This window comes from Ambystoma mexicanum, chromosome 10, assembly GCF_040938575.1.
Source record: "Ambystoma mexicanum isolate Mex_15411 chromosome 10, UKY_AmexF1_1, whole genome shotgun sequence".
NCBI classification, from domain to species: domain Eukaryota; kingdom Metazoa; phylum Chordata; class Amphibia; order Caudata; family Ambystomatidae; genus Ambystoma; species Ambystoma mexicanum.
In genome coordinates this window covers 459,357,206-459,379,925 of record NC_090932.1, presented here as the reverse complement: position 1 = coordinate 459,379,925, position 22,720 = coordinate 459,357,206, and positions in this window count along the sequence as shown.

Genomic DNA, 22,720 nt, shown 5'->3' with positions numbered 1-22,720 from the left:
ATCCACCAGCTGAATCCTTCTTCAGCAGGCCTCAAAAACTTTTGCAAATTATTCAAACAGCCGGGCTGAGCTGTTTGATTCTACCTAGAACCCTGTGCCGGTACCCAGAAAGCAGTGCTGTATCCAGAATCCACTTGATCCAGACCAGCAGAACCAGAGACCCAGACCAGATCGCTGTCATCAGAACCAGTACTAAAGACCGTCGGTGGCGAGAGAATCAGCCAACCTGACCAGACCTTGACAGCCTATTTCAAATTTATAGTGCGAGTACTCAGCTATAACTGTGCAGAACCCATCTCTTAGTTTAAAATAATCTGATTCAAAACATTTGAACCTGTCCAGAACTGCATCATAGGCATCGTGTGTTCATTGTATCATTTCAAAGCTGTAAAAGTGTCATTTTGTCATTCTGAAGTTTACTTTAATTTCGAGAAACTATCTCCACAAAATCTCTGGGACAGCATGTGCTAGGAACGAGAATTGACTTCCATTTGAAAGCTAAGATTCTAAGCTTTCCAACAAGCCCTAAACCGAAAAAATTGGCTCCTGCCAAAATAGCCGCTTTTGCTTGAACTGCTAAAATTCTTTTTCGACCTGCTAATCCCTCATTGAGCATCGCAAGTGTGACTTGAATTAATCTTAAATAGCTATCACCTACCCTGAACCTCCTATAGGGAATTAAAAGCATTTTTAGCATATTTTACTTCATTGCCACCACTTTTGAAAGGATTTGCCTGCTTTAAAATCATACCTGTTTTCCTCTAAGCTCGCTGGGCGGAACTGGAACTTTGTATTGCTTTTGTTTGTGTTCCTGAAAATTGTGTGCTCTCCTTCCATCTCTTTCTATTGCATAGGGGGGGAGTGAATTGCCACAAGGGGAAATGTGAACATATTATCTCTTGTGAAACCCTCTCAGTTTACTTCTGTACTGCATTTATTCATCATTGCATTTCCTTGAAACCCTAAAAGCATTCTCATTTACCTTTTCCTTCCTATATCAAGTACTAAGTCATTAAATAAGCATACAATTGTAATATTATCCATTGTTGATCACCGTCATATTCTTAAGTGTGATATCAAATATTAATTTATTATAAAAGTGTGATATATATATATATTGTTTCATTTTTCCAATAAATCTTTAAATTGCAAAACAAACCTACTTCTTGGCTCAGTGAGGTCAGGGGGATTCAAAGAGAGGGGCGTTATATAAGGGTTTATCATTCAGAGTATAACTTGTCATAAAAATATATAAACAAGGGCTTCTCTTGGGCGTCCCAGACGAGGCACTGACTTAGTGGGATTGCTGAATTGAAGTCACTTAACATGTTGGGGGCTCGAGCCGGGGATTCTGGATTAGATCTATCGCTTGTGCAGATTAATACGGTGTGCTAACTGACAGGATACATAATCCTGTTGGATCACCACACCGTGTTACACTGTAAAAACACCCCTCAAAGGAACGCCCTAAGCAAACAGTCTTTTTTGCAAAATAAAATACAAACTTCTGTAAGTCAGGAAGGAAATCAATTTCCAGAATGACGACCTTGGTAGATGTCAAAATAGCCAGAGAACACCTCTTACATAAACTGTTTGTGAGAGGTGAGTGTGCTCATCAGGACCAGGCGGTCTGGTTGCAGGCAATCGCACCCTACATCACTGAAACAGGGTCAGCCATATGGAGAGATCAGGGTCCATTACATGTGGCCCTGAGTGAACTATATATGGCCTCTAAAGCCGAAAAAGGGCACGACAAGATTGTCAGGATAGCGGCATATTTATATTTATATATGGGAGCCACACAGGACAAATGTGCTGAAGGCCAAGATCTGCCAAATAGGCAACTGATGGCATTAGAGAAGGCCCAATCTGACCTGGGCTCTTCTGAGCAGAGGCTGCAGAGGAGCCAGGAGTCAGAAAATGAGAGTAGACAGTACATCATTAAAATAAAGGAGGATATGTATATCCTGCAACAGGAAAAGGCTGACCGGGATACCGGATTTCTGGCCTTGCAGAAGGAGTACCAAGAAGGTTTGGACTCCCTACTGCAGAGCCAGAAAAAGCTGGAGCAACAACTGGACTTCAACAGGGCATGCACAGAGCAGGTAGCCACCCTGCAAATCCGACTAGACAGAGAGAAAGAGGAAAGCAATAAATTGATTTTGAAAGACCTGGATACCCAGGCAGAGTTAGATCAAGAACGCCAGAAAGCTGGGGCCCTTAAAAGGCAGAGGGACGACCTGGCAGCACAGATGCAGGCTCTTAGTCAGGAAAGGGACACCTTAGGCCAGTAAGTCTGCCAATTAAAAGAAAAAATTGAAGAAAATCACCTGGCCCGCCAGGGACTAGGTGACCTCCAAAAAGAGCATCAGAACTTGTTAGAGCACACCAGGAGGGTGGAGGAGGCCAGTAGGGCAAGAAAGGAACAGGCCAGTAGGGATGGAACTCAGGAGGTAACCCTCCTGCAGCAAAGACTGGCCCAGTACTCCAGGACCAACCAGGAGGCACAGAGAGAAAATGAGGCTCTCTGTCAGCACAATGATAGGCTCCAGCAACAGGTAGCCATGCAGGAGAGACTGATAGAGTATAGTAAGGCCTTAACTGAGGAACTGAATGCGCAGGCTCTTGCATTGAAACAGGGAGCAGGGGCTGACAGAGATGAAGTTCACTGGGAAAGGGAAACACCTGAGCATAACCTCAGGAGCCCTAGTACCAGAGGCCTTCATCTCTCCCAGTCCCTGGACTCTGCCACCCCCATGTCCCCTGGCGCACATGAGCACAGGGCCACAGGGATGGCATATTACTATCCAGCCAAAAGTATGGGGCTCATATGCCAGTACCACCCAGGAATGGATGGGCGGGCATACGGGTATGGGCACATAAGTACAGTGCAAATTAGTGGGGAACCCCAGGAGAGTAGGCCCACTAAGGGCATCCTGAAAACCTCTGCCCAGTTAGGTCAGTGGGGGGGGTACCCATCAAATCCTGGCAGCAAGGAGGAATCTGAAGACTCCTCTGAACGTCACAGGACAACGGAGACCAGGTCCCCACATTCTGCCAGCCATTCCCAGGCTTGCAGAATCTTGGAAAACCTCGAAGATCAGACGGGCACCTCTAGGAGCAGTGCTTCTGAGTCAGAGGATGAATGGATCAGGGTTACCCGAACCAAAAAAGCCGATAAGGCAAAAAGGGCCTTGCTTAAGGTCTCCTTAAAACAGATGAAGGCAATAAGGAGTGTCATCACCCCTTATCACAAGAACGCCAGGTATTCTGTTTGGGAACACTTGGAGCTTTATGAGCAAATGATGGAGACTTTCCATTTGAAAGACAGCAGTAGCTGCATTCAATATGTAAAGTGGACATTCTCCCCAGAATACTCCAGTTTCTTTGCGGGGCTGGAGGACCAACATCATTCAAGATGGTCCACCTACAGGGCGGCAATCTTGAAACATTTTTCTGTTCACAGAAATCCCCAAGATGCTCGCAAGGCAGCCTACAATTTGCAATGTGGGGAGGATCAGGCCCCACAAGAATTTGTGCAGGAATTGAAGTGTGCTTTTGTACAGACTACAAAAAGGGTGTGCACGGACAGTAAAGAATTTGTTGATACGTTTTTCCATGCCTTACACAAATACATAATGACCCAGCTTGTGAGAGATTTTCACGAGAAAAGATCTTTAGACTGGGTCATCGAGCAAGCCACCCGCATCTATGAGGTGCAGAAACCGGTGGAAAATAAGAATCAGCCCAAAAACCCCAAAACCAACAGCACCCCTGCTGCTGCTAAGGTGGCAGAGGTAAAGGTTGCCCCCGTTTTAGATTTGGAGATGGGGGACCTAAAAACCTTTCTGCACCAAATAATTCTAAGCCCAGAAGGCCCTCGGGACAGTCACAGACAGGGAGTCAAGGAGTTAGTCCCACAAATGGGGTCCCTCGCTCCCCTGACTATGTAAGTCCCCGCTACAAGGGAAACTGACCCATCCTGGGGTATGTATGGACCCCTCCAGCCCAATGGGGTGGATCCAACCAGGCACCCAACCCAGGTAACTTCCCTCCTAACTTCTCACAGGAGGGCAGAAATTCACCAAACCCTGGGCAGAACTTTTTCCCCAGGTATCCACCCAACTTCCAGCCCCAAAATCATCCATCCTTCTTTCCCCAATTCCCTGAGCCCAGACCACCTAACCCGGGAGAGGGGAGGCCAAGGGTGGAGGGGTGCCCAAATCTTCCCAACCCGGGGTACTACCAGAGAATGGATAGCTACCCTTACCGGGATCAGCCCAGGGGAGAAAATAGAACCCTGTATCAGCCTGAGCGGGTTTCCCAACTTGAGCGCCAGGTCCAAAATATGGCACAGGATTTGGGCCGCATGCTGAGGGCTCAACAGAACCCTCAAATGGACATGCCGGCACATAATGCCCCAAACTCAGGACCTAGTGCTCCAGAACAATGACGGGTGCAGCACCCCGACAACCCACCGGTTCCCAGGGAGGAGGCACAAGGGGAAGGTGGGTGTAAGGCCTTGGAGGAAGCTTCCTTCCCCACTTGTAAACAGCCCCTGGAAGCCCAGGAACCAGAAACAAAATCTCCTGCCCCTGAAAGTCTGCCTCCCAAGGAGCAGAGGGGGGGTAGGAGAAACAAAGTACCCAAACAGACCCATTTGTTATGTATCTGATTATATCATTACAGTCACCATGTTTCTATTAAATAATGCCAGGAGACAACCTTCATGTCTCAACTCCTTTTATTCCATTTCTTAATGGACTGCTCTTCAATCCTTTTCCTGGCATACCCATTCTAGTTCTATTCTCTCTTCATTCCACATTCTACAAGCCACAACATCCCCCCCTTGCTTATCATATAGGTTCATTCCCCATCTGTCCAGCAAGATCACCTCTACATCTGCTCAATCAGATGTGCAGGTTTACGAGTATTTCTCTGGGGCCGAATATTGACTGTCCCCTGACTTCCCTCACCAGCTACACATGGTGGAGAATGTCCACAGTCTTTAAGTGACATGACATCAACAGGTTCTTCATTTCCCCGTTCCGCATGCACCTCTTCATTTCTTCTCTCCTCATATGCTTCTTCCCCACCTGAATCATCTTGAAACAATGCATGAAAGAACGGATCCCCAGACACTTCATCTCTCCTTGCAATGATCACGGGCCCTTTACACTCGGTCACAAAGAAAGGCTCTGACTCATCATTAAGGTCTATCTTCTTGACCATCTTCCTTCGCTGCCTTTGACCCCATCGCATGCTCTCATCCCCATTCATCAAAATGTTCCTCATGTTCCTCAACTTTCCTCTTACCAGTTGTCCAAACTCTGTCCCACTTTACTACTTCCCTTTCAATGTCACCATCCTCCTCTCCATTTACACAATTATAATTTTCACACCCTGGGAAGCAGTCTTTTCCTTGGTAGCTGACCATTCTTTCACTGAGAGCACATCCTGTCGCTTTATGGGAACTCCTCCGGTGACTTCTTAGGGTCTCTTCCTGAGATAGCCACTTTCTTCCAACCATTAGTCCTCGATCTGGGGTGGCCACATCATTCTCAGAACGCTCCATCATTAGGCATTGTTTCCCATTCAATATTGGCTGGGCATCAGTTCCACAGGTCGACAATAGAGATGTTCTCCCTTTAGACACGACCAAAAAGTGATTTCCCTGATCACATCCCACACATCTTCGACCAATGGCCGGGCATCGACCTTTGTGTGGAAACCTAAATCCACATCTAGAACACAGCTTTCCTTGACCACTTCCGTTGATACCATTCCATGTGCTTTGAGATAATATCCTGCTCGAGTATTGGGACTGTTTTTGCACATTGCATCTGAAGCCAGAAAGTGTCTCTAACTTCCCGTTGCTTTCCATATGTTCTGCTTGTTTCTCAAGTCTTTCATACATTCTCGCCAATTCCAGAATATCTTTCAATGAGAGGGGCGCTCTCAGAAGATGTCTCCGCAACTCTGACGATGTGCAGCTTTCAATTATTCTTAACCTAATAGCTTCTTCATCATCAAACTTTGCAAACTCTAAATAGGTTGCTTTCTCTTGCAATTGTAATACAAACTGTGCAATTGTCTCCTGTGGTCTCTGTTTGCATTGGTTAAACAGATATCTCTCATAATCTTTGTTAGGAGGAATTGTCAAGCGTTCCTCTAGAGCAGCACGAAGAAGCTGATACAATGTTCTCTCCTCAGTTGTTGTCAATGTTCTTATGATACTCCTCATTTCTCCTCCCACCAAATTCATGAATATGTCTAATTTATTTGGAGCATTCTCATTTCCTAGTGCTCTCATGAAGCCCTCAAATTCAATCACCCACTCTTGCCACCGCCGCGCTTGATCATCATATGGCTCAGGATTGAATGATTCTGGACGGTGTAGGTAATTAATTAACCTCGAGGATATGGCGGTTTTACTTATGTCCTTAGCTAGATTTAAATCCCCACTCATACCCTCAGATGACATTTTGAGCTGGTAGTTTTACATAAGATATGCAGATTTCTTTTTCTGTAGACTGCTGTGATAACTGCGCTGAGTCAGTCACTACCTCGTCGCCAAATGTTATGTATCTGATTATATCATTACAGTCACCATGTTTCTATTAAATAATGCCAGGAGACAACCTTCATGTCTGAACTCCTTTTATTCCATTTCTTAACGGACTGCTCTTCAATCCTTTTCCTGGCATACCCATTCTAGTTCTATTCTCTCTTGATTCCACATTCTACAAGCCACAACACCATTTTGAGGAAGAAATACAGATCTTCCAATTTGAGGGAGAGGAATCCTCAGAGGATCCTGGGAAAAGGATCTTCTCCTTCAGAGATGGGGAACTCCTCCCATGGATGTCGGGATTGAGCTGTCACCACCCATCATTCTATCCCAGAACCAATAATACCGAAAACCTCTGATTCAAACCCATCCTGGTGACTGCCTCCAAAAAGGGGGGGGCAGCCCAGAACCGGAACCAGGGGAACCCAAAACCGCATCCATAGACTGGCTAGATGTGGGGATTGAGCTGTCGCCTCCCATCATTCTATCCCAGAACCAACAATACCGAAAACCCCTGGTTCAAACCCATCCTGGTGACTACCTCCAGAAAGGGGGGTGCAGCCCAGAACCAGAACCAGGGGAACCCAGAACCGCATCTTTATCTAATTGCCAACTTTTTCTTGCAGATTCCCATGACTCTCCACAGAATTCTGCCCAGATCTCTTCTCTCTCAATGTCCAAAACCAGAAAATTAGGCCACCTGTTGTCCAAAAAATGTGCATTATCTGTGCCCCCTGAGGAGAAGGAGGGAAGATACTATGCCCCGGTGCAAGTATAGGGGCAGGGTACAATATTGGCACTGGTGGACACTGGATGCCAAGCTACCCTTCTGTCCAAAAGGGCCTTTGATGAACTAAATGTAGGAAGGGGGGAGAATTAAAGTATTCCTCTCACCTCTCTTCCTGGACAACTTCAGAACTTTGACGGGAAGGAAATTCCCGTCGAGGGGACTGCAGATTTGGGCATCAAAAATGGGTGACACAAGGTGAAACACCCGGTCATTGTAGTGACTCCAGAGGGCACCCCTTGTTTACTAGGGAATGACCTCCTGAGAAGGTTGTCACCCCTAATCGATTGCGTAAGCAAGGTCCTCTGGACCCAAACTAGCCGACTAATAAAATTAAAACAGAGCATCAACCATGTTAGTTTAAACGGCACCTGCCACATCGTTGAACAAAAATCTGACCAAGTAGAATTTCACTTCCAGAACAACCATATTCCAGACGTGACAGTAATAGCAGTAGGGCAACAGACTGTTGATTGGGGGTCCTCTCTATTTCTGAAAATTAACCTTCCTTCCAGTTTAAGGTGGTATTCCACACTGGAAGGAAACACTGAAATTCTTTACTAATCCACAATCAGACATTCCCACTCCGATAGTCCAGAAAGATGTGAAGTCAGCTCAGAGCCTGGCTGATGTTCAGCAAATTGGAGAGCAGTTGTTCATCCCTGTTTAGTTAAATGATGGGAAGGACTCTGTTCTCGCCCGAGTGTGTGTGAACAACGGTAAGAGCTTCATCAGCGAAGCCATGTTCCGCCAACTCCAAAAAGATCCAGCCATTCCCACATTCAAAATGATAGACAAATGGGAAATGGACCTGGAAGCACCCAATTCCAAACATCTCCTGCCAAGCAGGTGTATGCTCAAAATCTCCATTGGCAACAAGAGCATAGTCCATAATTGTTGGGTCGTGCGAGACGTCACTGCCGCCTTTTACTTAGGCAGTGACATTCTCAATCGCTTTGCCATTAGTTTGGACCTAATAAACTTCAAAGCTTGGTCCTGATTAGCGGATAATACCATGGGCTTTGATGATCCAGAAAAAGCATTTAGGTCAGCTCAATTGCTACCTTATGCAGTTGAAATTCAGATTAAAGAGGAAGTCACCATCCCAGAAAGGACCCGACAATTCTCCCTGGAAGTGAAAGTTAAAAGAGGACAAAAATTGAAAAACCCTGATGCTTATATTCATCTAAATGCTTCTCTCCAACAGCAAGGGTTGGGGGTAAACCCAACACCATTAGTCAACATAGAACATGACACCATTCCAATAGAGGTGGATAACAGCGACTTAAAGAGTATTACTCTAGCCGTAACCATTATTGGAATGGCAGTTCATGACCAACATTTCTCCATTGATTTAGGAAATGAACTGTTAGGACCAATCCCCAAGGACTGTTTTGACAGTGACAGTGATGACAATACAACACCAGACAGGATCTTTACCCGGTATGGGGGGAACTTCCTGGTGTACACTTCCTGCCCTTACTGTAAGGAAGATGTGACTTGTGACTTCAGGAGGGATGAGGTGAGTCTTTCCAGGCTTCAGGCACATGGTGGAAGAGAGAGTCAACCTAGCTGATGCCTGTGTGACTCTGGAACAGAAGCAAAAGTTGAAACAAGTTTTCTTGGATTTCCAAGATCTCTTTGCGGTAGACTCATATGACTATGGTCGCACCGACATCCACACAAGAACAATTCCCACGGACCATGGCATTACTCCAGTGTTTGTGAAGCAATATCGCTTGCCTCTCGCATCCATGGAGTCCCTTACTGAAATAATTAAGAACCTTGAGTCCTGGGGAATAATCCGTCCAGTACACAGCACCTTCAATAATCCGGTGCTGGGAATATTGAAGCCAAACGGCCAGTGGAGACTCTGTGCCGACCTTAGGGAGCTCAACAAACGGGTCCATACTTCCCGATGGCCTCTTCCCTACATTGACCAAGGGCTGGCCCAGATCCAGGGGTCACAGGTATTCACCGCAATAGACCTGACCAATGGGTACTGGACTGTGCCTGTCAGTAGGGAGGACCAATACAAGCTGGCTTTTACCTTTGGGGGCCAGCAGTACACGTGGACTCGGACTCCCTCCGGATACCTCAACTCCGGTAATGAATTCAACATTTTCCTACACAAGGCCATGCCCGACCTGGGTGCAAGGGGTAACCTGGCTTATGCAGATGATGTCCTCATCAAATGTTCATCTGTGGAGGAACACATAGCGGAGATCGTTATGTTCTCACACAGTTGAGGGCCGCCGGAGCAAAACTTTCCTTTCAGAAAGCACAGTGGTGTAGAACCCGTGTTCATTTCTTGGGGCATGAGATTACTCCTCAGGGTCTATGTCCCCAGGAAAAGAAAGTGGAAGCACTTCAGAAACTGAAAGACCCCACAACTCTGCGGGAACTAAGGAGCCTCCTTGGACTGACTAATTACAGCAGAAAGTTTATTGAGGGCTACGCAGAGATCACCAGACCCCTGATTCATCTCTTGACGGGGAGGGTCAAGTGGGAATGTGGTCAAGAACAATCCGAGGCAGTAAGACAGCTCAAAAGAAGCCCCTCACAAGCGCCCTGCCTAGCTTACCCTGTCAGAAACAAGGAGTTTTTCTTGGAGACAGGGCTCTCTAATACATGCTTGACTGCAGTATTATATCAAAAGCATGACAAGGTCAATAAAGTAATCTCCTATGCGAGTAAAACTTTATCCTCTGTGGAGGAAAAATTCAACGATTGTGAGAAGGCACTCCTGGCAACGGTGTGGGCATTGAAGTATTACCGCCCGTTTATCCAGGGGGAACACATCATAGTGGAGACTCCACATCAGCCTCTGCAATATCTCCAAAGTGACAGAATCCGGGCCGGAAATGTGAGTAATTCCCAAATTACTTCCTGGATTCTGTCAATGCAAGGCTTTCCTGTGGAGGTCAGATATGTCCAAAACAAGAAGAGTCCCTTCGCGCAAGGTCTGGCTGACTTGCATGATTGTGCCAGAGAAAACTGTCTCGAGGACGAAAGTCTAAACATCAAGGACAACATGGAGGCATACCTTAATTCCCCACACAAAGTCTTTGAAGAAGACAAGTGTGAGGGAATGCCCACTGTCTATGTGGATGGATGCTCTTACCATGTTGACAACAACGGGGAAAAAGAACTTGTGGCCAGCGTAGGGAATGCATGGGTGAATGAGTCCCCAGAACCCTCCGCTGGATACAAAATTGGTCCCCGAAGTAGTCAGGTGGCAGAATTGATGGCTGTGTATCAAGCCATCCTCACTGCTGTCCAACATCAACTCCACAAACTGGTCATAATCACAGATTCAGATTATGTGCGGAACGGGTTCGTGGAGCACCTGGTTAATTGGAAAACCAGAGGCATGTTATGTGCTAATAACAAACCCTTGAAACATGGGAAGTTAATTCAAAACATTGATGATCTGGTCACCTCGAACGGGATGACCATCTACTGGAAAAAGATCAAGGGTTATTCCAAAGTAGAGGGACCAGACAAAACTGGAAATGACTTAGCTGATCAGCTGGCCAAAACCGGGGCCATCCAAGGGAATCTAATAGAGATTGAGTCCCTGTTGGGGGAAATCCAGGTCACTGCTATCAATAGGTCCCAGACAAATGCTCACAATGCTCTTTCAACTGCACAATGGAGTAAGGAGACCCCCGATGCTCATTTGATTAAGGCTCAAAAAGGTGATCCAATAATTGGTAAGTTTCACCAACACATTGAGGACCCTGAGAACTTTCCCCTGACGGATACCGATTACATTGGGAAAGAGGACCTAAGAGTGTTGATGAAATGTCCAAAAATGTTCCGAATCCAAGACAGTTTGTTGGTAAGGAAATCCCAAGCTGGCCATGATCAGTGGGTGGTCCACACCTTATTCTGAAGCCTGATGTTGAGTCAGGCCCATGCTGCGGCCACCGCCTGCCATAGGGGGTTTCATACAACAATTGAGATCTTAAGAGAGGTTGCATACTGGCCACACATGGGGCAGGACCTCAACCAATACTTGAAGGGGTGTCTTGTGTGTGCACAATTTCAGCCAACATCCCTCACACACCGTGCACCTCTCCAAAAGAGGGGGATGACACTGCCATGGTCAGATTTGCAAATCGACGTCATAGGCCCCCTGAGTCGCTCCTCTAGGGGAAATAAGTACATGTTGACGGTCACATGCTTATTTACTAAATGGGTGGAATGTCTCCCGGCCCCAAACTGCAAGGCAGAAACAGCAGCTGCCCTGATGATCAACCACATCTTTTCACGTTTTGGTCTACCCCAAAGGATTGAGTCAGACAGAGGTAGCCATTCATTTTACCAGCCAAGTAATGACTAAGATGTGGGAGATACTGGGGGTTAAAAGGAAGCTACATATTGCTAACCAGCCAGCCTCTTCTGGTGCAGTAGAGAGATACAACAGAACCATTGTGAGCATATTAAAAAAGTTTGTGGCAGATTCTGGGCCAAGTTGGGATATCTGATTACCTCTGGTCCTAATGGCCATCAGATCTACCCCTTCATCTGCAACTAAAATGTCACCATTTGAGCTGATGACTGGACGCAAGATGGTGCTTCCCCAGCATTTGCTCTACAGGACCCAAGAGCAGACATTGGGCCTAATTCCACGGTAGGCGGAGGACCAAGGTTAATTAGCACCTTGGTGCATGCCGGTAAAATACTGGCACCGCCTTGGAGGAAAGGGGAATAACCGCCCTATTACAAGGTTGGCGGGGCGGTAATTCCCTCTTCCCCCATTGCCTTTCCCCATTCCCATTTTTGCCCTATAGGGCTCTATGGGAATGGGGAAGGCGCTAATTACGGTGCTGAAAATTGTGGTACCGTAATTAGCACCCTGGTCCCTTTGTGGGTTGGTTTTTAACGCCTGCTAAACAGCAGGCGTTAAAGTACCAACCCACAAAGGGACCTCGTAGTAAGGCGATAAGGGTTTACTGGTACCGGTGCCCTTACCGGTACTGGTAAACCCTTACCACCGTCCGTGTAATGAGGCCCATTGATAAATGCCTCCACAACTCATGAGTATGTGGAGAATTTAAGGAAACACATTCAACATGCTTTTGCCTATGCTCAGCGGAATCTAGAAAGATCAGCCGAGAGTATGAAAACTCACTATGATTTGAAAACCACCAGGAAAGAATACAATGTAGGAGACCGAATTTATCTATACAATTTCCAAAGAAACCAGGCCAAACAGCAAACATTTTTGCCTACATGGAAGGGACCTTTTGAGATTGTAGACAAGATCTCCCCAGTCGCTTACAAGATCCGCATCCCCAAAGGTAGTTTGACAGAAGGGAAAGACAAGTGGTTCCATATAAATCAGTTAAAGTGTTGCCATCCCAGGCACAATCTGCAGCAACTGGAGGAGTCCTCTGCAATACCAGAGGGGGCCGCTCCAGAGTAATTCAGTTCTCTCCCTAAAATATCCCACATATAGTCTCTAAAATATTATGATTCTTGAATGAAAATGTCTCCTGATTATATCTTGTTTTTTTTAAAAAATAAGAATGTAAATGTCTATTGATTTATAAAATGTATATGCCGCCCCACTATATCAATAGTCGGGGAGAAATGTCTACGAATAAGTATTGCCGCTTTGCTTTGTCATCCTAGTAGAAAGAAAACCTGGAGACTGACCATGGAAGACGACCTGGGGACCGGGAGCAAAGATCCGAGGGGCCCGGGGTACCACTCAATACTCTCATCAGGACCAGCGAGGAAAGAGAACCGATCGATCCACCCTGATGGAGGAAAAGATGCTGAACTTTGTCATCTGCGGAATCGGAAGAAGATGATGCGGACATCCCAGCGCGTGGATCAAAACATCCTTTGCACCCGACTCCCCCTCGACTTGAAATCAAATCGCAGTCGGGCGGGGGGGCTTGTCAGGGTTTTTTGACCCATGTTCCAGTTATTATGTTGCAACATTTGGGGCTGTGGACTCAGAAAATCCAAGATGGCCGAAAAACCCCACATTTGCACCAGAATCCAGGAAAACCGCGCAGTTCTGCACACACCAAAATGGTCGCCTGACCTACCGCCCACCAGTGCGAGCCTGATGGGCCAGAAGCGCCATGAGTGAAACGTGGTGCCAAAGGAAAAACAGCAGTGCCTGTTGGCTGAAAAGCGCTTTGAAATCACCTTTGTTTCTCTGACATGCAAGCTAAAAATGCCTATTTTAAACATTGCAAGATATTCAAAAATCTCAATGAACACCAGCAGACATTTGGCAGAATGTAGTCTTGTGTGCATACAAAATCTGGAAAGATGAAGAGCCTAAAACAATGTTTATAACCAAACTGGCTGAGCTGTGGATGTCAGCAGCTGAAGTGAAATTGGACTTAAAGCCACTAAAATCGAAATGTTTAAAATAAATGAGTGACCTACTTTGAGTGTTACATAGGTTGCAACTGTTTAAATGTCATAGTTTTGAACTTAGAATCAGCGTTCTAGCTGCATGGGTAGAAATTGTAAGTTTGATTTGAATGAAGAAAAACTGGAAACAAAAGTGACATTTGGCTGAAGCCTGGCTTGAAGAGATTGAATTCTGCCCGGCAACTACCACCGACAGGAGTTGAAACTTGCTCAGCCACTGCATTCGCAGGCCTGGCTGCCTTCTGCTGTTCCCACCAAAAGGAGATTACACCTTTCTGATTGAATCAGGGGAGGAGCACCTGGGAGCAGGGAAACAGAACAATGAGCCTTCCTTGGCTCAGGCAAATGTTAAATTAGGGGGGGTCGTAAATGGCTTCCTCTTGGGAGAAACTGGGAGGAGCAGTGCTTCTGTGAGCAACTTGAGTTGGAGGAAGTGGACAAACGAGAAATTCCACCATGTGCTTTGGGAACCCACACCCCTATGGGCCAGAACATAATTTTAAAAAGATGGATAATTCATAGTACAGACTTGTCAAAATTATATAATTAATATCATTATTCTTGTGATTTTTCTGTGCACATTTTAAGAGGTTTTAGGACTCTGTGCTATGTTCTGGGGGTAGTAGCGGAAAATAAGGTATTACTCCAAATGTCTGTATGTTAAAAATCTGACACTTTATCATCTGATGCCCATATTCCTTGTGCATGTTTGTGTAAATTCTGGAAAAGTTTAGAGGTTGTATTCTTGATGAAAATGGCAGAATTCTGTCATAAGTGGACACGACATCTTACAAAGACAGGGATCGTATGGTTTGGTGCTACAGAAAATATGTTAACTTGACATATAATATTAGAAAAATGGTACATAGATAAATATGTATTTGGATCAAAAATAGATTTGGGTGCAAATTGACAAGGGGAGTGTTCTTTCTGAAAACCATAAAATTGATGCCTTATTACACTCCATTCCTTCCCCCAATCAAGGGAGAGAGGAGAGCTTGGCCAATGATAAGTTGTGAGCGGAAGGCTTAGTTATGCCCACGCACACACCCATTTTCAAAACACATAAAAAGAGACTGCTTTCGACAGGCAAGATACTCACTTTCCACTTTCTTGCGAAGCATTTTGTCGGACGACATCAAAATCCAGAACTCAACTCCAGATAGATCCAGAACCAAGTCAGAACTTAAAGCAGGGGCCAATACACCAGCTGAATCCTTTTTCAGCAGGCCTCAAAATCTTTTGCAAATTATTCAAACAGCCGGGCTGAGCTGTTTGAGTCTACCTAGAACCCTGTGCCGGTACCCAGAAAGCAATACTGTATCCAGAATCCACTTGATCCAGACCAGCAGAACCAGAGACCCAGACCAGATCGCTGTGAGCAGAACCGGTACTAAAGACCGTCCATGGCGAGAGAACCAGCCAACCTGACCAGACCTTGATGGCTGTAATATCCCTATGACTGGAAAGGATAGCACGAGAAGAACGAGAAGCACGAGAAGAACGAGAAGCACGAGAAGCCAGCATGAGAGGCCGGGAGCGTGCCAGTGATATTACGTAGGGTAATGGAATGTTGAGGACTGGTTGAAGATCAACTGCTGCCAGCCTGGACTGAAGGATGTACGTTCTCCCTCCTCCCTAATGTTCACATATACTTGTTATTATAATTAAACAACACGTTAACTTACTCCGTAGTCTTTTACTGTTTATCCACCGGACACTTCAAATGGCGACGAGGATGCTGTTTTACATGATCCAACTGACATCATAGGCCGCTCCGCTCAGGCCCGAGCGTTGCAGCGGCCCGAATTGTCTAACGGTAACGTTGTTAATAGTGTACATATACGGAGTTCTTGGTGTGTGTTGGGTTGCTGTGACTCCATATTAGCTCCGTGAATTACAGTTCCATTAAGTTCATTTACTTCCTTGATTCCCACACGCATGCGTGTGAATGACTTACTCTTAAAGGGACATACACATCATTTTTGTCTACATAAACCAAACAACGTTGAGAAGGAAATTGCTGCTTGTGCTTATTCAGGAACTGTGTTATTGTATGGAGCGATGCAAATAAACATGTAAGGGCACATTTAGGGCACATTTAGTCAAACTATCTGTGTACTATTTTATATGTGCTGAGGAGATACTTCTCTCCAGTGAACATTATATTAAACCACATTAACTATTGGTGGATTAAACATCCTAAACAGTGGGCAGTGATGGCATTTAGTAGTGTGCCTCCTCCAGCATTGTTTATGCCTGATACAGATGAACCCATCATTCCATGGAAAAGATGGATACGATCCTTTGAACACTATGCAGGTGTAGTGTGTGGACCAAATTGCAGTGCTGACAAGAGAAAATCATTATTATCGCACTGTTTAGGACCTGCTGGTCAGGAAAAATATGAATCTTTACCAGAACTTACTGCTGACGAAGATGTAGATATTAATGAGTATGAACGCACAGTAAAGAAAATAAACAAACACTATGAAAAAAAAGTGAGTTTATTCTGGAGAGGTACAAGTTTGGCTATAGAAAACAAGAGGAGGGAGAAAGTGTTTAAAAATATGTGACTGCTTTGCGTAAACTTGCCAAAACCTGTAACTTCAATGAACAATTAGATGAAAGGATAAGAGACCAATTCATGTTGGAATGCAGAAGTACTAAAGTAAGAGAGAAGCTATGGTCAGAAAATGATCCTTCATTAGATATTGTGATTAGGGTAGCAAAAGAAGTGGAGCACACAGAGGAATGTGTGAAAGAACTGGAGAACAAGATGAAATCTGTCAAATTAGAAGCAAACAGTCTGAAAAGTGCTAAATTAACATGTGAGAATGTTGATGAAAAGGAATCCATAGCTATGGTGACCAACTCCAGAATAAAGAAGAAAGACTACAATAAGTCACATCAATCATCACTGGACAAAGGGAAGCACAAACTTAATCAGAAAAACATTCCAAGCAACTATGGCAGGAAAGAAAATTCCTATATCAACTCAAGAAAGAAACGTCACGGCAGATGTTACAGATGCGATAGTGCAAATCATTGGGCAGATGATCCCGAATGCCCAGCATTGAAGATCATATGTAGTAGTTGCAAAGGAAAGGGACATTATTCCAAGTGTTGCAGATTTCGTAGCATGTCTACCAACTGGATTGGTGGGAATTCTAGTAGTGACCGCAGTGATCAAGATGAAGGAGAAGAATGTGTCTTTGTGGTCATGGATGATGAAGATGAACAAGTATTAGATAGTCCCAAGGCTAAAGTTCATATTGATGGTGTTGAAATTGACATGATGATTGATACAGGAGCGAAGTATACATTAGTACCACAACAACTATGGGATAAAAAAAGACATGAATATCTACATGAGACAGATATTAAACCCAAGGCATATGGTGGAGTAAAAATAAATACCATAGGATGGTTTTGGGGAAATTTGAAATTTAAAGGAAGAAGAGCTAATGGGAAGATTTACATCACTGACTCAAGTCAAACTCCCCTATTAAGCTGGACACATCAAAGTAAATTAAAAGTGAACATTGATTCCATTGCTGAAGAATCTGTGTTTGTTGTACAGGATGACATGAACAAACGGACAAATAGTAATGAAGTGAAGAATTACACTTCTCAAGATGTCATGACAAAAGTGTTTCGTGAAGGGATCGGATGTCTTCAGGGATATGTGCATGAGATAAAACTTAAATCCAATCATACGCCTGTTGTACAGAAATTAAGGAACATTCCGATATCCATGAGAGATGAAGTCAGGAGAGAGATTAAACTCATGGAAAGTCAAGGCATAATTGAAAGCATAAACGCTAGTGAATGGGTGTCACCATTGGTAGTTCTCAGGAAGAAATCAGGAAAATTACGAATTTGCATTGATTTGACAGAACTCAATAAATGTATTATACCAGATAGGCATCCCCTGCCTAATATTCAAGAGCTTATATCTACCATTGGACCTTCAAGTCATTTCTCCACTCTTGATCTTACGTCAGCATATCATCAAGTCAAGTTACATGAGAAGTCAAAACATTTTACAGCATTTATTACACCAGATGGTTTATACCAATTTAGGAGGATGCCGTTCGGTCTTGTGTCAGCAGCATCTGTTTTTCAGAAGATTATGCATAAGCTATTTGAAAGAGTGCCAGGAGTGATATGTTTCCAAGATGATATTTTGATTTATGCTAATAATAAAAAACTTCATGATGAAAGATTGAAATATGTGTATGGTAAACTGTGTGCAGCAGGAATGACATTAAGTAAAGAAAAATGCGAAATTGACTGTGCTGAAATTGAATATTTAGGGCATAAGATATCAGCCGAAGGAATATCTCCAAAAGAACAATTGGTCAATGCAATAAAGAATATGCCCAGACCAAGTAATAAAGAAGAAGTATGTACATTTTTGGGTATGGCAGAATACTACTCTGAGTTTGTTCGTGATTTTGCTGTACATACTGTTCCTTTACGTGAAGCCAATAAGAAGAAGAATTTTGATTGGAACAACAAATGCGAGGAAGAATTTGAATTTATCAAAAATGCAATTGATAAGGCTCCAGCGTTAAAAAATGTCATTAGTGATAAGAAAGTCATAATTACCACAGATGCCAGCAACGTTGGATTAGGAGCTGTCGTCACTCAGGAACATGAAGGACGAGAGATGGTAATCGCATTCGCTTCAAGAATTCTTAAGGGTGCTGAAAAATCGTATGCAGCAATAGAAAAAGAAGCTTTAGCAATTAAGTGGTCGGCAGAAAAGTTCACAAGCTTTATTTGGGGTCGTGAAGTGGAATTCCGGACTGACCACAAACCGTTGGTTCATGTTATTATGTCCAAGGGATTGGACAAGGTATCCAACAGGATTAGAAGATGGGTGATACTCCTTCAGGAATATAATTGTAATGTAAGATATGTACCAGGTACAAAAAACATTACAGCCGATTGTTTGTCACGGTTGACTAATATATCAGAAACTACAGATGAGGATGACGATACTGAAAATGTTCTGAATATTGAGTCCACTTCTATTTCAAGGATGGAATGGAGTGATGCCATAAAAGGTGACAGTGATATGGACAATCTTAAAGGATTGATATGCAGTCAAACTCCATGGAACAAAGCGTTGTTTGAGAAAGCCAATCTTTCAGAATATTGGCCTATTGCTGAAGAATTACATATGCATAGAGACATAGTTATGAGAGGAGACAAGATAATTCCGCCTACCAGCCTGAGAAGGAGAGTCATGGAATTAGGTCATGAGGGCCACCAAGGAATGGTGAAAACCAAACAACGCATAAGAAATGACTACTGGTGGCCAGGATGTGACCTGCAAATTGAGAGACATATTAGGGATTGTATCCTTTGCAACAATAATGATAAAAGTTGTGTGGGAGTAAAACAAACGATGGTTGTAACTGAAATATCGGATAAGGCATGGAAGGATGTGGGAATGGATGTGTTAGGTCCAGTGTGCAGTGCTGGTGTACAAAAATATTGTCTAGTACTAATCGACCTTCTCACTAGGTGGGTTGAAGTACTTATTGCACCAAAGATCACAAGTAATACAGTGATCTAATTTTTATCTGAAATATGTGAAAGGGAAGGTTACCCGAGTAGCTTTTTGACAGATAATGGTACTCAATTTAGGTCTAAAGATATGAAAGAATTTTGCAAAAAATATTCCATAGTACATAAAAGGAGTGCCATTTACCATCCTCAAACAAATGGTACTGTGGAGCGCTTTAACAAAGTGCTGAAACAAACCATTAGATTGGCATGGTCTAACGGCATGGATTGGGAAAGAGCAGTTAAGGAGAGAATTGTTGCACATAGATTCACACCCCATTCGACTACAGGTCTTTCCCCGTTTGAGTTAAGTAGGGGTAGAAAGGCGCACACAAAATTAGCGCCTATGTGGTTAAGCAGTGAGAACAATAGAGTCAACAAGGACTTTGGGTTGGTGTGTGAAAATATAAGAAATACGCAAATGAGAAACAAAAATGTTTACGATGAGAAAAGACCCATGGGCAAGTATGATGAAAGTACTGTGGTAGGAAAAATGGTAAGAATTAATTTACCCCCGGTGCTCAGAGAGGGTCCCTGTAAATGGTCTAAGCCCATTAGAGTGTTGGAAGCAGGCAAACACTCTGTCAGAACTGAGGATGGCAGAATCTGGAATGTGGAAAGAGTATGGATATGTGGTGACAACAAACGTTCTGATGGGGCAGAAGTAGTACAATGATGAAGCAAAAGGAGAGAAGGATGGTGGATCAAAGAGAAGTATGGAGTAAGAAAGATCAGAATGTTGTATGTGAGATGAAGAATGTGCGAGTGATGAGATCCAACAAATCTGAAGTAATTTCCTTGCCCAGTCGCATCAGCGAGATGTCCTGCAAATCCAGAAGTGGGAGAACAATTCGCAAGCCCAGAAGCCCAGAAGGATGGAGAATTTTTTGTGTGAAGTTTTATATAAGTTAGTGTCAACACTTCAGGTGTTTCATATTATTGTATATAAAGGAAGGGAGATGTGTAATATCCCTATGACTGGAAAGGATAGCACGAGAAGAACGAGAAGCACGAGAAGAACGAGAAGCACGAGAAGCCAGCATGAGAGGCCGGGAGCGTGCCAGTGATATTACGTAGGGTAATGGAATGTTGAGGACTGGTTGAAGATCAACTGCTGCCAGCCTGGACTGAAGGATGTACGTTCTCCCTCCTCCCTAATGTTCACATATACTTGTTATTATAATTAAACAACACGTTAACTTACTCCGTAGTCTTTTACTGTTTATCCACCGGACACTTCAATGGCCTATTTCAAATTTATAGTGTGAGTACTCAGCTATAACTGTGCAGAACCCATCTCTTAGTTTAAAATAATCTGATTCAAAGCATTTGAACCTGTCCAGAACTGCATCATAGGAATCGTGTGTTCATTCTGTCATTTCAAAGCTATAAAAGTTTCATTTTGTCATTCTGAAGTTTACTTTCATTTCGAGAAACTATCTCCACAAAACCGTTCGTATCTCTGGGGCCGTGTGTGCTAGGAACGGGATTTAACTTCCATTTGAAAGCTAAGATTCTAAGCTTTCCAACAAGCCCCAAGCTTTAGAAATTGCGCTCGACACATTCAGAAAAATTGCAGCAAATTGAAAAATTAGCTCCTGTCAAAATAGCCGCTTTTGCTTGAACTGCTAAAATTCGTTTTCAACCTGCTAATCCCTCATTGAGAATCGCAAGTGTGACTTGAATTAATCTTAAATAGCTATCACCTACCCTGAACCTCCTATAGGGAATTAAAAGCATTTTTAGCATATTTTACTTCATTGCCACCACATTTAAAAGGATTTGCCTGCTTTAAAATCATACCTGTTTTCCTCTAAACTCTCTGGGGGGAACTGGAACTTTATATTGCATTTTGTTTGTGTTCCTGAAAATGGTGTTCTCTCCTTCCATCTCCTTCTATTGCATAGGGGGGGGTGAATTGCCATAAGGGGAAAAGTAAACATATTATCTCTTGTGAAACCCCATCAGTTTACTTCTGTACTGCATTTATTCATCATTGCATTTCCTTGAAATCCTAAAAGCATTCTCAGTTACCTTTTCCTTCCTATATCAACTCCTAAGTCATTAAATAAGCGTACAATTGTAATATTATCCATTGTTGATCACCGTGATATTCCTAAGTGTGATATCAAATATTAATTTATTATAAAAGTGTGATATATATATATATATATTGTTTAATTTTTCCAATAAATCTTTAAATTGCAAAACAAACCTACTTCTTGGCTCAGTGAGGTCAGGGGGATTCAAAGAGAGGGGCGTTATATAAGGGTTTATCATCCAGATTATAACTTGTCATAAAAATATATAAATAACGGCTTCTCTTGAGCGTCCCAGACGAGGCACTGACTTAGTGGGATTGCTGAATTGAAGTCACTTAACAAGACAAAGAAGGGAGCTATCACATTCTGAATGGCACCCTTAATGGGGAGGAACTGAAAACAGCTGTTTTATATACTCTAAATGAAGCACAAAATGACTACTTTAATGGATTCGAACTCAAACAATTCAGGGGAGAGTTAGGGATTATCATTCTTCTTATTATTAGTGTTGTTTTTTATAAAGCCCGAACACGACACAGATACGTAAGAGCATAGAACAGTAAACATAGACAGTATCCTATAAAATATCAAAAACAAATACAAAGTAAAGATGAATAGCGCTAATCCATGAGAAATAAAATGTGATTAAAAACCAGTGTTCCATGACGTGGCCTTCAAAGCTTTTGTAAATTTCAGAAAGTCAGAGATCACACGCATGTCAGGAGCAAGAGTGTTCCAATGTGGCACAACAACACAGGAAAAAGTCCCTTTAATGGAAGAGGAATGCCAACAGGCTGGCACATCTAACTGAAGCATCTTGAAACTCAGAAGAACATGGGAACCTCCAGAATTCTTCAATAAATCCCGCAAATATAAGCAGTCTCAGAATATACATCTTTTTAGGAAATACAAATTAGATCAAAGAAAATATTAGCTTTTGCAAGAAGAAAACGTAGACTTTTTTAGTATTTGGAGACCTGATAAAATGTTCTAGCATCTACGTTCAGCCTGGCTGCAGCATGTAAAACAGCCCCTAAGGTGACCAATGTGGATCTGTGAAAACAGAAAAAGAATATCGAGGCTGAGTACCCCAAAAGGAAATACACCGAACACGGGTTACAAAGGAACATACAAAGTACTTTATCTTATACTGAATCCAGTTACAAAAACAGAGCAAAATCAGATAGCTATCGGCCCTCAGTACAACACAACGAACTCCAGCGTGGTTCAGCGTGTTCAGTGAGAGACGCTGTACATTAGAATGCATTAGCTTTTCATACATTTAGCAGGCGCGATGTCCAGCCCAACTTCGGGTTAATATTCCTTTTAATACAT